Raw genomic sequence first — 14,905 nt, 5'->3', positions numbered from 1 at the left:
ATCCAAATATGTTAATAATTATACAAATGTAAATGGAATAAATGTTCCTCCCAATTGTCCAAATAAATGTTAAAAAAAACTTCAACTATCTGCTAAATACAAGCTACATACCTAAAATATGACTGCACAGAAAGATTAATAGTACAAGGATGGAAAAAGATGAGCTGTTCAATTCAAGTAAGAAAAAGCTTATGTAGTTATACTGAAATCAAAGTAGAGTATGATACAAGAAGTGTTAATAGATAGAACACATCCATTATTAATAGTAAAAGATTCAATTCACCAGGAAGATGCGAGTTCAGATTTGTATTTGTCTGATAATACATACTCAACATATAAAAAGCAAAACTTGGCAGAAATACTAAGAGAAGGGAATAACTTCCTCAAACTTGGAGGATTAAGAGGAGAGTATAGCACAGTTTTGGATACAAGATCAACACGTATATAATAATCATATTTCTATATGCTACAGTAAACATTTAGAGAATGAAATTTTTTAGAAGGTAGCACTTATAATAGCATTTTTTTAAAAAAACAAAAAGCTGAGAATAAATCTAATAAAAGATATGCTTTGCCTCTACATAAAATTGTGAAATATTATTGGAAGCAAAAAGATCTAGATGAAAGAAGGGATATATCATGTTTGTGGATTAGAAGACAGTCTTGTAAGGCTATTAGTTATCCCAGTTTTTCTAGAGAATCAGTACAATATCAGTCAAAACTTGAGTATGGATTTTTATGGAAACTGACAAACTGATTGAAAAAAATTTTCATTACAGTAGCTTTATAGTAAGTCTTGACAACCAATAGAATATGTCCCTCTATTGTGTGTTTCTGTTTCTTAATCTGGATAGAGGATACCTGTGTCTGTAATAATTCATTAAGATATGTGCATTATGCACTTTTCTATATGACATATTGTTTTAGTACACACATTCTTTTCATTTAGAATTTTATAGTCATTTTTGCCTAAGTACGTCTGGATAATATCTGCTGTGGTTATTTTAAATTGGTATCTAACTGCTTCCTAAAATCACAAATGTTCCATTAAGATAACATTCATTTTTCTGAGAACTTTTCGAACTAAGACTGAGAACAAATGGGTTATATTCTCAGAAAATTGAATTCTTTCATAAAAGCATCACTGTGGTAATTCATTTCAGTTTACTTCAAAAAGCTTGAACATTTACTCTGCAAAAGATTCTGAAATACTATATGGACTACAAAAGGAATTGGACAAATAGAGCAAAAGATATATATTACATAATTATACTATGGGACATTGTGATAAGTGCTATCATAGTCATATACATAAATTACTATGGGACCCCTGAAATAGGGAGAAATTCTCTTGCAGGAAGAAGAGTAGGAGAAGTTCTTGAAAATGGGTTTGTTGAGGGAAGGGCAGTCGATGCAGAGATGTGAAAGTAGGGTATGTTGGAAATGGAAAAAAGACCCATGTGAGAAAATAGGTGGTGCCAAATGGTGGAGAGCTTTGAAAGTCAAACTTGGGAGTTTAGGTTTTATATGTCATAAGGAGTTATTCAAACAAGCATTAACATAATATGTGTTTTTAGGAGCATAACTCTGGCAGCATTGTGGAGGGTAGATTTGGCGGAGAAGCAACTAAGAGTAAGTTCAATTAGCAGGCAATAGTACAGCTGAGAGGTAATAATTACCTGATCTAACACAGTGACAGTAGGAAGGATTTCAAATTTGGGGGATTGGATAGTGTGTGGGAGTGAAAGTAGCCAAAATAATAAAAACTGTACTAAAAATATGAGCTTCACTTCTAAAATAAAAGCTCTTTGAGGGCAGGGATTTTATTTTTTTCTACTTTGCTTACTGCTGTATTCCAAGTATCCGGAACAGTATCAGGTGTGTACTGGGCGCTCAATAAATGTATGTTGAATAAATTAATGTAAAATAAAATCTTTGAAAAATCCTATAGAGGGGAAGGGGAGACAGAATAATTGGACTTCTTTTATTAGCAAAACAGTTTGTCCCTGTTATGTGAGTATTATTTGCGACTGTTGATGAAAGGTGATCTAATCTGTATATAGCTTTTTCTCATTTTGCTTAGTAGTTTTATATTAAACATCAGTACATCCTCTTTTTTATTTCTGCAGCAGATAAAACTGAATCTACTCCCTGCTTTACAAACAACATTTTAATATGCTCTTTGCATTAAATTTACTTACATTTAGATAAACAACAAGCACAGTGAATGATTTAAAATGTGATGTTTTAAAAATTTCCTGTATACCAACATGATCTTGATATATCTGTATAGTAAGGTATGTTATATTTTGATATAAGGAAAGAATCCTTATTAAATAACTAATTAGAAAATAAATAGCGTTTGTAAACTGCTTTTCTTCTGATTTTATTTCTTATGCAGGCACATCTTTTTGTTCTTTTGTTTCATGTCTTATTTCATGAGCAAATGTTGCCTGGCAATGAGTGCAAGTTATATTCATTTGCTTTACTTGTGTTTTTTTATAAGTAGATCAGATGCAAAAAAATCTTCTGTGGCTGGCAGATTTTTCTGAGATCACATCTTCTAAGCACTCTTCTATTGGATATTAATTTCCAGAAATCCATTAACAAATTTATTTTAGTCTTAGCAGGCATATAGCAGGTTTCCTTTCAAGAGATCCAGAACATGAGTGATCCAGGAATGCTTACTTACTAGTCGAAATTATGCCCAGACCAAAAACAATAAGTTAATGAAGGGAACATGGCTGCTGTTAACCTTTTTGGTGCATCTCTGTTTTTGGATGAGTCAAAATTTCCACCTTAATAATGGCCTTACCCAGGGCTAGACAGTCCATGGGTCAGCACTTTTTCTGTAAAGGGCCAGATAGTGAATATTTTAGGCTTTGCAGGGCATACAGTCTCTCTTGCAGCTCCTCAGATCTGTCATTGTAATGAGAAAGCATCCAAGGACAGTGTGTAAAGGAATGAATGTGACTGTTTTCCAATCAACTTTTATTCACAGAAAGAGGTGGCAGACTAGATTTGATCTGCGGGCTGTAGTTTGCTAAGCCTTGCTCTGACTCGTGGGATGATGACAGTACACCAGAAGAAGCATAGTGAGCTTCAGAGCCTTAGTGAATTAGCCACCTTCTAAGGATTTTTGCATGACGTTGTGCATTTGATTCATCCATTTACCAAAAAAGGATTCTCTCTTCTCTCTTCTGCGTCAGAGTATTAGATTTAACATGATGTTTTAGAAAAGAATATAGTTGTGCGAGTGCTGGATCAGTCTAGAAAACCATCAAGGGAAAAAGACAACTTTTCCTGAAGAGAAAAGTGGAAAAAATTCTTCCAAATGAGCTGCCTAATGGCAGCAAGATTTAGTTCTAATTCCATGTTTTAACCACTACTGTGTGCAGTTATTAAATACCGGCTTTCACAACATTACAATCATTTTGAAAAATAAATAATTTATGGATTAAGTTTAGATTGTTATAAACAATTGGGAGAAGTGGTGGGATTATTTCATTAGCCACTTTAGGATTATTTCCCATTACTAGAAAAATATGATTCATAATTCTCTAAACAACCAGGTTGACAAAAATAGGAACTTTGGTATGTGATAATGAGAAATGTATCTCAGACATGCTCCTTATATGCATGTACATTATTATTCATCAAGTTACAGGACAAGCACATGATTAAAGAGCCATTTGTAAACTGTATGTGCCATTAATGATTTATAAAGTCTGTTATGTTTAACAATAACAAAGAGAATGAGTTCTTTGGCAGGAATTTACGAGTCTCAAGTCATTACGAACAGTTTTTGACACTAGGTGGAGTAGTTTCCTGAAGAATGGCTTAACAAGCCCTGTATTACACCTTTCAAACAAGCCCAGCTCCTAGACAAAGACCTCTAATGAGAACAAAAACTATCAACAATTATTTTATAATTTTAAAAGGCACCCAAATATTGAGCTATAAATAGAAGGCTGAGTATATTTTACAGACAACTTTTCTCTTTGGCATATATCTTAACCATTGAATTCTCTCACCTTTTGGGATCAAAATGGGAGGAATTTTCACATGTTGAAAGCATTGGAGTGGTCCTATCTAGATGCGGTTGGGATGTAGAAAAGTTTTGAAACTATTCAATTACGTTGTAGAATAGATTAGTTTTTATTAGAAGCTATAACGTCAAAGCATTATCATCTGAATGGTATTTATGAATCATCTGTTTAATATGACCATTTTAATAGAAAAAATATTTGGCTCTTTGTTATAAAATAAGTACAAAGAAAGTTAGTTGTGAGATATTTGTCCCTGTGTAAGAGTCATAAGTCTGTTTCTGCTTTAAAATTTAGGATTATTTCATCAATAAAATATGTGGCAAAAATTATAAATTTAAAAAGTCTGACATCTTGATTGCTATTGAATATTATGGAACACCTCTGTATATAGTACCCTGTTTCCTTTAATAAACAAGTACTTTGTAGTGTGTGTATAGTATGCTAATATAAAGCTGTTTTTTTCCTTAGGTATAGACATTTCCTATAGTTTTTGACTCTTGGCTGTTTATTGCCTAAAGTAAATGTTATTTGGAAAACTGCATGGATATGGATTGAAATGAAATAGTGAAGTTTCAGAAAGGGAAATTGTTTAATGTCATGAGATGGAATAATTCTTTTTAAAAAATTGTTAGCCAATCTCTTTCCCTTTTTTCCTGGTTGACTTCTGATTATTGCTTCATTGCTCACCTTTCTATCCCTCCGTAAGACACGAAAGGAGAGATATTGCCAAAAGTAAGGTTCTAATGCAAATTGATATTGCTCTATATAGGTATAATGACTCTGGCTATAAGCATGCAGTGACTCAGGGCTCTTGCGGGAAAACCAACAGGCCTTTCTTAGAAAAGGTCTGTTTGCCCTTTTTTTTTTGATGAGGGCAGGATCAACGCTTCTCCCTTTCTTTCCCTACGAATGACTCATGTATTAACTCTTAAGAGCATCACCACATCAAAAGAAGAAACCAAGGTCTCCAGGACCTACGACTGGGTTTTCACCAGACAAAAGGGGTATGCACAGACTGGGTGACTTCCTGCCCTCAAGTCACTATTTATTAATGTGTGCTTAAATAAAAGCTAAGATTCAGTTCAGCTGAAATCTCTTCTGTTGGGTATATATTTTAAACAATTTATAATAACCTTTTTTTAAGCTCTCTCTATAAATATGTGGTCCATTTCTCCTAAGCGCTTAAATCAACTTTATGTTCGAAGGTTGCTTAGGTTTAGAGAAGAAAAGCAAAACATGTCTTTGTTTATAGATTGATTCATATAATAAAAATGACTTCAAAGACAGGTCCTGAAAACTTGAGCTATAGAGCTTATACATTTTTTGTTTTGATTAGCAATTTTATACTTATCATAACACTATATAATCTCATATATTCTTACCCTGTTACCTAGGTTGTGCAGGCATTATTATCATTATTGTTATTTTTATTACTATTATTATTAGGCTTTTTATCAAATGAGGAATGTGAGATAGAAGTCTGATTACATCTGGTAAGTTATTAACAGATTCAGAAAACTAAAACCCACATTAACTAGTGCCCAGATTACGGCTTTTTGACATACTGTACAACATTTTATGGAGAGGGACCAGAGGCTTAATTTGTACACTTGGGACCTTCTTCACAAAAAGAATATAAACACTAGTTAAACTTCTCAGTGCCCGTTTGGAATCAGTAGTTTTATGCTCTAACCTCCTAGAATTGTTTGCTTTACACCATAACCTTAGGTAAGTTGTTTTCTGACTATGATGAGGAAAGCAATGATTAAAAGAATTTGAAGAGTAGAATCCCTGTTTGCAAAAGCATTTATAAAGTCCCCTAAAAGTTGGACTTAAAGAAAACAAAGGTTTTTGCAAGTCATACAGACGACTGTTTGTCATCTTTCATTTATTTATCACCCAGATATTCCTAATGAATCACATTCTAGACTAACCACTGACTCCTTTTGTTCCTTAGTGAAGGAGTATGGCAAACAAATGTTTTCCCAGTGAATCAGCACAGGATTCTTGATTTTATTACCTTTGCCCTAAACTTTCCAGACAAAACTAATTGGAAATTTTGCCTTTGGGATCTCACTTGACTTCTGTGTATGGATGATGGATTAGGCTATGAATTGACATTACAGATGTTGTGCAAACAATTGCAGTCTTTAGGAATGTTTTATCAGTTCTGTGGGAGCCGCCTAGAATGTAAGAATGTTTGTCTGTCTGTCTTCTCGTCTTCCTTACAAAAACTCGTACATACACATACTGCACTCTTAATGTGACATAATATTCTTCATCTTGGTTGATAAAGAGGCTTGACTAAATTAGGCTCATAGTTAACTATTATGACCATTTTAGGTTTTTACTTTTTAAAAAAAGTCTCTGGAAGAAAAGGCCCTAAAATAAACCCAACAGTAAAGTTCAGAATCCAGAAAACTTTCTTTTTTTTTTTTTTTTAATGAAGCAGCAATGCATATACTAGTTTGTCATTTTAATAATACAATTTTTTTCAGGGATTAAGGTATGAATATCACACACTCTCCTTACGAAGACCCTAATTTGTGTTTGTGGCACCAGGACTTCTTTCTCAGAGCTTTTATAGGTACTGCATTATTATCAGGCCACTGTTTAGAACTTCTCTTCACTGCCAGATTAGGATAGTTTTGTGTGGTATAATTTCAGGAATGATAATTTTATCTCTTTAGGACAATTTTTTAAATTAGAAATTTCTCTTAATTAGAACTATAACTAATAGTTATATTAGTTATTATTAGTTATAATAGTTATATATGAAGCTAGAGTAAAATTTGATCCCATTGGGTTGTCTCTGTCAATTTTTTTCAATCACTAAAACTTACTGTTTTACACTGCTCATGAAAGAATATTATAGAAATGTAACTTTTAAAATTTATCTGAAAAGAATATTTTAAAAGTTAAAATACTTCTTCCACAAATACCTATATCTGCTCTTATTAGAAATCTTACCCCCTGATCTAACTGTGGTTTTGCTCTCACCCAGACATACTCTTGCCTCTCCAAGCAGTATATCTTTTATCCTAGACAAGGCAAAATTATTCCATTATCAAAACTTTGGAAAATATAATGTAATACAGCTCATGAGACTAGATATATGAGGCTTTGAACTGAAGCAAAACCAGATGTTCAATATGACACAAATAGCTGAACTGCCTTGTTGAATTGACTTTACTTAGAATGACTATAATGACTCACAAGCCCTCCCAAACAAAGACCCTAAAACCTGTCACTCTGATGAGATTATAACATTTCTTCATAATCTTAAAGTTTAACCTTCTTATCATTAAAAGGAACTTTCATTGGTGGTAATTAGGAACTCTGAGGGGCTATGTGTGCAGTGAGTGAATGTTACTTGTGACCTGGTCGCTAACTAGGGAATTTATAGAGTCTCCTAGGTTTTATATAGCTGTTTAGCTTCTTTTGATTACCACCACACAGATTAAAGGGCAATATTCTTATCTGGAGAAATTAACCTTTGAAGACTTCATTTGCCACTTTTCCTTAAGAAGTATTCCTTGTATTGATCTTTACCTTGCCACATGGCACGTTCTTTTAAATGTGCTAAGACTCGTTTTATACCACAACATGTGGTCTGTCTTGGTGAATGTTCCATGAGTACTTGAAAAGAATATGTGTTTGGGGGCTGGCCCCGTGGCCGAGTGGTTAAGTTCGCGAGCTCCGCTGCAGGCGGCCCAGTGTTTCGTTGGTTCGAGTCCTGGGCGTGGACATGGCACTGCTCATCAAACCACGCTGAGGCAGCGTCCCACATGCCACAATTAGAAGGACCCACAACAAAGAATATACAACTATGTACCAGGGGGCTTTGGGGAGAAAAAAGGGATAAAACTTTTAAAAAATCTTTAAAAAAAAAAAAAGAATATGTGTTTGGCTATTGTTAGGTGAAGTGTTGCCTATTATTCAAATCTTCTATATCCATACTGGCTGTCAATTATCCCCTCTGATTGCTTTTAAGATTTTCAACTACTGATTATCAACTATTAAGAGAAGGGCGTTGAAATTTCCAACTATAATTGTGGATTTATTTCTCCTTTCAGTTCTGTTAGTTTCTGCTTTATATATTCTGACACTCTGTTATTACATGCCTACACATTTAGGATTGTTCTGTCTTCCTGAGAATTAGCCCTTTTATCATTATGGAATGTCCTTATTCATCTCTAGTAATATTTTCTTTTCTGAAGTCTACTTTTTCTGATATTGGTATAGCCACTCCATCTTTTTTATGATTATTTTTAAATGGTTTACCTTTTTTCATCCCTTTACTTTTACTGTTGGGTCTTGATGATTAAAATGAGTTTCTTATAGACAGCATGTACTGAGGTCTTGCTTTTTAATCCAGTTTGACACTCTCTGCCTTTTCACTTGTATGTTTGGTCCATTTATAATTAATATTGTTATCAATATGGTTGGGTTTAAGTTTACTCACAAACTATTTGTCCCACCTATTTTTTATTCCTTTCCTACCTTCTTTTGGATTCCACATTTATTTTATTATTTTTTAAAGATTTTATTTTTTTCCTTTTTCTCCCCAAAGCCCCCTGGTACATAGTTGTATATTCTTAGTTGTGGATCCTTCTAGTTGTGGCATGTGGGATGCCGCCTCAGCATGGCCTGATGAGCGGTGCCGTGTCTGCTCCCAGGATTTGAACCGGCGAAACCCTGGGCTGCCACAGTGGAGTGCACAAACTTAACCACTCAGCCATGGGGCCGGCCCCCTACATTTATTTTTAGTATATATAATGTAACCACCTTACCATAGTATACTCCATTTTCTCCCTCCCATACTTTATGCTGTCTTTGTCATATATTTTACTTCTACATATGTCACAGTTTTTGCTTTAAACAACTAGTTATTTTCTTAAGACATTTTAAAATAAGGAGGAAAGGTCTTCTGTATTTCCATTGCTCTTCACTCCTCTATGTACATTTAAGTTTCCATCTGGTACGCTTTTCTGTCTGAGAACTTTTTTGAAATACATTTTCCCTGGATTCTAGGTTGACATTTTTTTCTGTGCAGCACTTTAGAAAAGTAATTCCTTGAAACCTCTAGAAGAAAATATAGGCAGTACACTTTTCAACATTGGTCTTAGCAGCATATTTTCGAGTACTGTGTCTGACCAGGCAAGGGAAACAATAGAAAAAATAAACAAATGAGACTACATCGAACTAAAAATCTTCTGCACAGCAAAGGAAACCATCAACAAAATGAAAAGACAACCTAACAATTGGGAGAAGATATTTTCAAACCATATATCTGATAAGGGGTTAATATCCAAAATATATAAAAAACTCATACATCTCAACAACAAAAAAACTAACAACCCAATTAAAAAATGGGCAAAAGATCTGAACAGACATTTCTCCAAAGAAGACATACAGATGGCCAAAAGGCACATGGAAAGATGTTCAACATCACTAATTATTAGGAAAATGCAAATCAAAAACTACAATGAGATGTCACCTCACTCCCCTCAGAATGGCTATAATTAACAAGGAAATAAGTGTTGGAGAGGATGTGGAGGAAAAGGAACTCTCATACTCTGCTGATGGGAGTGCAAACTGATACAGCCACTCTGGAAAATAGTGTGGAGATTTCTCAAAATATTAAGAACTACGATACAATCCAGCTATTCCACTGCTGGGTATTTATCCAAAGAACATGAAAACACGAATGCATAAAGATATATGCACCCCATGTGCACTGCAGCATTATTCACAATAGCCAAGACTTGGAAGCAACCTAGGTGCCCATCAAGGGATGAATGGATAAAGAAGATGTGGTATATATACACAATGGGATACTACTGAGCCATAAGAAAAGATGAAATCTTGCCTTTTGTGCCAACATGGATGGACCTTGAGGATATTATGCTAAGTGAAATAAGTCAGAGAGAGAAAGTTAAATACTGTATGATCTCACTCATAGATAGAAGATAAAAACAACAACAAACAGGTAGAGACAGATTGGTTTGGTGGTTACCAGAGGGGAAGAGGGAAGGCAGGAGGGCAAAAGGGGCTATTAGGCATATATCTGTATAATGGTGGATTGTAATTAGTCTTTGGGTAGTGAACATGATATAATGTACACAGAAATCAAAATATAATGATGTACATCTGAAATTTATATAATCTTATAAACTAGTGTTACTGCAATAAAAAAAGTAATTGCACTTTTTCTGATGAGAAGTGTTAGCTATATTTCCCTGTAGATGATGTTATTTTTATCCCCTCTGATTGATTTTAAGATTTTCTCAATATTATTTAATTATAGCAAGTTGATTATGATTTTATGATGATTGTCAGCAATTTGATTATGTTTTATTTTCTTTATGTTGATCCTGACTGAGATTTGTTGAGTTTCTTAGCTATGTGAATTGATGGATTGATATTTTTAATCAAATCTTGAAAATGTTTGATCACTATTTCTTCAAATATTTTTCTGTACACACCTCATCCCCCCACACCTTTCCCTCTTTTTCTAGGATTTCAATTACATGTATATTAGACTGGTTGGTATTATTCCAAAGGTTACTGAGGTTCATTTCTTTCATAGCATTTATTCTCTGTGCCCTTTAGTTTGGATACTTTCTATTGCCTTGTATTCAAGTTCTCTAATATTTTCTTCTGCAGTGTCTAATCTCTTGATAATCTAACCAATGAATTTTTCTATTCAGATATTATATTTTCAGCTCTAGAAGTTCCATTTTGTCATTTTTTATATTTTCTATTTCTTTCCTCATTGTGTTTATGTTTTCCTTTAAATCCAGGATCAGCAAACTTTTTCTGTAACGGGCCATGTAGTAAATATTTTAGACTTTGTAGGCCATGGGGTCTCTGTCAGAGCTATTCAACTTCACCATTGTAGCACAGAATTGACCAGAGACAGTATGTGAGTGAAAGTATATGACTTTAGTCTTTGAAACTTAATAAAATTGGTGGAGGGTTGAATTTGGTTCATGGACTGAATTTTGCCAACTGCTGCTTTAAATCCTTGAACATATTTATAGTCACTGTTTTCAAGTCCTTGTTTTCTAATTCCTTTTCTCTGACATTTCTTGGTCTAATTCTATTGAGTAATGTTTCTTTTGGCTATAGGTCATATTTTCCTGCTTATCTAGTTATTATTGGATGCTGGATACATGGTATTAAATTGTTGATTATATGGATTTTATTATCTTCCTTTACACAGCATCAATTTTTTGTTTTGGTGGATGGTTACATTACTTGTGGATCAGCTTGATCTGTTTAAGGCTTTTTAAAAATCTTTTTATGGCCTATTTAGAGTAGCTTTTACTATAGCCTCTTTCCAAGATCTTTCCTGAATGCTGCATCCCTCCACTCTAGCTGGTTGAAGCTCAAGTGTTTCCCAGCCCTAATAAACTCAAGGAATTGTTCAGCTTACAGCTGCCTGATAGTTGTTTTTTTTCCCACTAGTTGTACTTTGCCTGGCCTCATGGAATCTCCCCCTAGCATGCGATGCAGCTTTGTATGCCAGAGTCTCAAGGGGCCCCCATGAATGTTTCTAGAGTTCTTTCTCTGCATAGCTCCCTCTTCACTAGTATTCTGCCCCACAAATTTCAACTACTGAGCCTCCCCGAACTCAGATTTCCTTATCAACTCAGCAAGACCACCATGCTTTGCTTGGGGTCTTCCTCTTTAGACCATGGATTTTGCTATAGACAGGGAATGTGTCTACAAATCAAAAGCCAGAGTCATCGTAGGGTTTCCTCATTTGTATCTCATCTCTCAGTGGTCAGAAGTTCTGTACTGCCTGTTACAATGTCTGAAAAGAACTGTTCTGTATATTCTGTCCAGTTTTCTAGTTATTTATTGTAGGAGTGAAAGTCTGTACCAGTTGCTTCATGATCTGAGGCAGAAAACCCACAGCCAAAGGCCAGGATTTCTAGCTCTTACATATCAATACCTGCATGTTCCCATGAGAGCTGGAACCTCCTTCTCAGTTCATTAGGTTATTTTTTTGTTTTATGGTGATTCTGTCCAGGTAGCCTTTTATATAGCTGTTTGTCTTTATCCCTTGTTTCTTCATTTAGTATGGTTACAATGTGATTCTTTCAGAACAGTTTAGTGGTTACTAGTGGGAAGGGGGTTGGGGTTGAGCACAAGGGGTCAAGGGGAGCACTTATATGGTGACTGACAGATAATAATGTACAACTGAAATTTCACAGTGTTATAAACTATTATGACCTCAATTTAAAAAAATGTGGTTCTTTCATATTTGGTACATTGCAGTGTGACTTGTAAGTTTTAGAAAATAGACTTAAACAGCAATTTGAATATATGTAACTTTAAGATTTTTTTAATGAAAATTATTTTTTTGTTTTTATGTTTGGATTTTCCATGTAAGCTGGTATCTATTTCAATCAAACCAGTTATATTTAGGAGTGCTTAACCTGTAATGTTGAAAACAACTTGTGATGTTTCCTGTCTGTTAACATAGTTTAAACTAAAATGTCAAGGTATAGGCTAAATGAGCGCTTGAGTATGAACAAAGGACAAGATGCTCAGTTATTCATGTTCATTTTGTCTGGGAACCACCACATCTGCCTCTAAGGCTGAGTAATCATGACTTATTACTGTGGTTATGGAAAGTATATATCAGCATAGTTGTGTGAATGAACCATCCTTTCTTTAGGGAAAAAATTCTCATCAGATTGCTAAAAATTTCCCTTTTTAGAATCATTTAAATTTACAACTATGAATAAGTCTTTTATCTTATTGGATGATGTATTTAATCTGCCAGGGTACATATTTTATCTATATTTCTGGAGTAGATATGTAGTTTCTTCCTTTCTATATACCCCAGAAATCTCATTATTTTTGCATCCAGTACAGTTTGATTTTTGTTCACTGGGAGTTCGTTTCTAGAGGCGAGGAGTAGATCGACTGTTGCTGCAGCCTGCAGAGGATAGTTCTGTGGCGATATCGTGGCAAACTCTTGAATTTCTTCTGTTTACTGGTATCACATTTCTCTTTTGTGTTTTCAAACAGTAAAGGTGGAAGTTACACTTGGTTTTTTTGAATTCCATCGGACTTAGCTGTAAATGTACGATGAGAAATTTTTCTCTAATTAATTCGGTTATTCTGAATTCCACAAACTTAAAACTTGAGGGTTTTTTTTTTTCTTGAATCACAAAATAATGTGTTTTTTTTCCTTAACTGTGAAATCTCTTATCTAATGTGAAATTTCTTATCTAGTATTCAAAGAAACAGTTGTAGATTTCATGGTTAATCATAACTTTTTTAAAAACCTGAATACTCAAAAGCATTCCTTTTTTAAACATTCTGTAATTATTTTTAAAGCTTAAATGTTACTATTTATGATTTCTATGAATTAAAACTCAAGAAAAAGAGGAACAGACTAAAAATTGACATAGATTTTTTTGGTCATGAAAAAACCTAATTACTTGATTCAGGGCTAAGGATAGAACTTCATTTTTTAGATTTTGTCTGATCATAAAGTGCCGATTGCATTTAAGGAGAAATGTAGCGTAGATTTTCTTCATAACAGCTAACGGCTTGTAATTTAGGAGGGCTTACTATATGCCCAGCACTGCTCTAAGCTGAGCACTTTGTAAGAATTGACTAATGTAAGCCTCAGAATATCCCCAGGATATAGGTCCTGAGAGTATTTTATTATCCCCATTTTGGAGACAAGGAAAGCAACACTCATCAGGTTAAGTGACAGAGGGCAGAACCTGAACCAGAACTTTTGGCTATAGAAGTTACGCTTATGGCTACTATGTATGAACTTTGTCTATAGTATGTTTTAAAAGTGAATACTTATACCGTATGTATTAGAGCGACATGTTAAGAATGTCCAACTTTTAGATCTTACACCTTGTGAGAACTTTGGAAATTAACATTAGACTTTATTGACATACTTGATTATATTTGGAGTTTTTAAATTTTGGAGCTGGATTTTTTCTTCTTTTTTTGTGAGGAAGACTGGCCCTAACATCTGTTGCCAATCTTCCAGTTTTTGCTTGAGGAAGATTGTCACTGAGCTAACATCTGTGCCAGTCTTCCTCTAACTTTACATGTGGGACACTGCCACAGCATGGCTTGATGAGCCATGTGTAAGTCCGTGCCTGGCATCTGAACCTGCGGAACTCAGGCCACAGAAGCAGAGCGCACAAACCCAACCACTATGCCACCGGGCCAGCCCCAAGTCTCATTCTTTTGCCTTTTGCAGAAGAGTAAACTGAGCCCTGGAAAGGTTTAGTGACTTGTCCAAGGTCACTTATTTTCTGACCCTTAATTTACTATTCTCCCAATGGTTCCTAAACCTAGCCTCTTAGAACCTAACTTATTTGAAACTCTAAAGGAGCTTGTTTAAAACATATGTGTACTCCCCCTCCGCCTGCCCATTGAATCAATCTATGCTTAGGAAACCCAGGAATTTATATTTGTAACAAACTCCCTAGTTGATGCTAATGCATATACCTCACCTTGGCATACATGTGCAGTTGGGAACCATTGTGTTTAAGCCTTTATCACACACCTAAATATTCATCCATATGATTATTATTAATTTGTAATATTTTAAAATAAAGGTACAAAGCAGCAAAAAAGCTTCCATAGAAAAAAATTACTTTAAAGGAAAAACTCGCTAATACTGGTCCCACAGTTTTATTTTTTAATTTTTATTTATTTATTTATTTATTTATTTATTTATTTATTTTGAGGAAGATTAGCCCTGAGCTAACATCTGCTGCCAATCCTCCTCTTTTTACTGAGGAAGACTGGCCCTGAGCTCACATCCGTGCCCATCTTCCTCTACTTTATATGTGGGACAC

The 14,905-nt window shown here is 34.5% G+C and overlaps 1 protein-coding gene across 1 annotated transcript in view; it reads left to right on the top strand.

Moving 5' to 3' along the window:
• The window catches only part of VMP1 (vacuole membrane protein 1), a 125,327-nt gene that overhangs the window by 37,991 nt on the left and 72,431 nt on the right, over nt 1–14,905 (top strand). The gene's annotated exons all lie outside the window — the stretch shown is intronic.

The sequence above is a fragment of the Equus quagga genome, chromosome 11, assembly GCF_021613505.1.
Source record: "Equus quagga isolate Etosha38 chromosome 11, UCLA_HA_Equagga_1.0, whole genome shotgun sequence".
Classification (NCBI taxonomy): Eukaryota; Metazoa; Chordata; class Mammalia; order Perissodactyla; family Equidae; genus Equus; species Equus quagga.
This window is presented reverse-complemented; position numbering and strand designations above follow the sequence as displayed.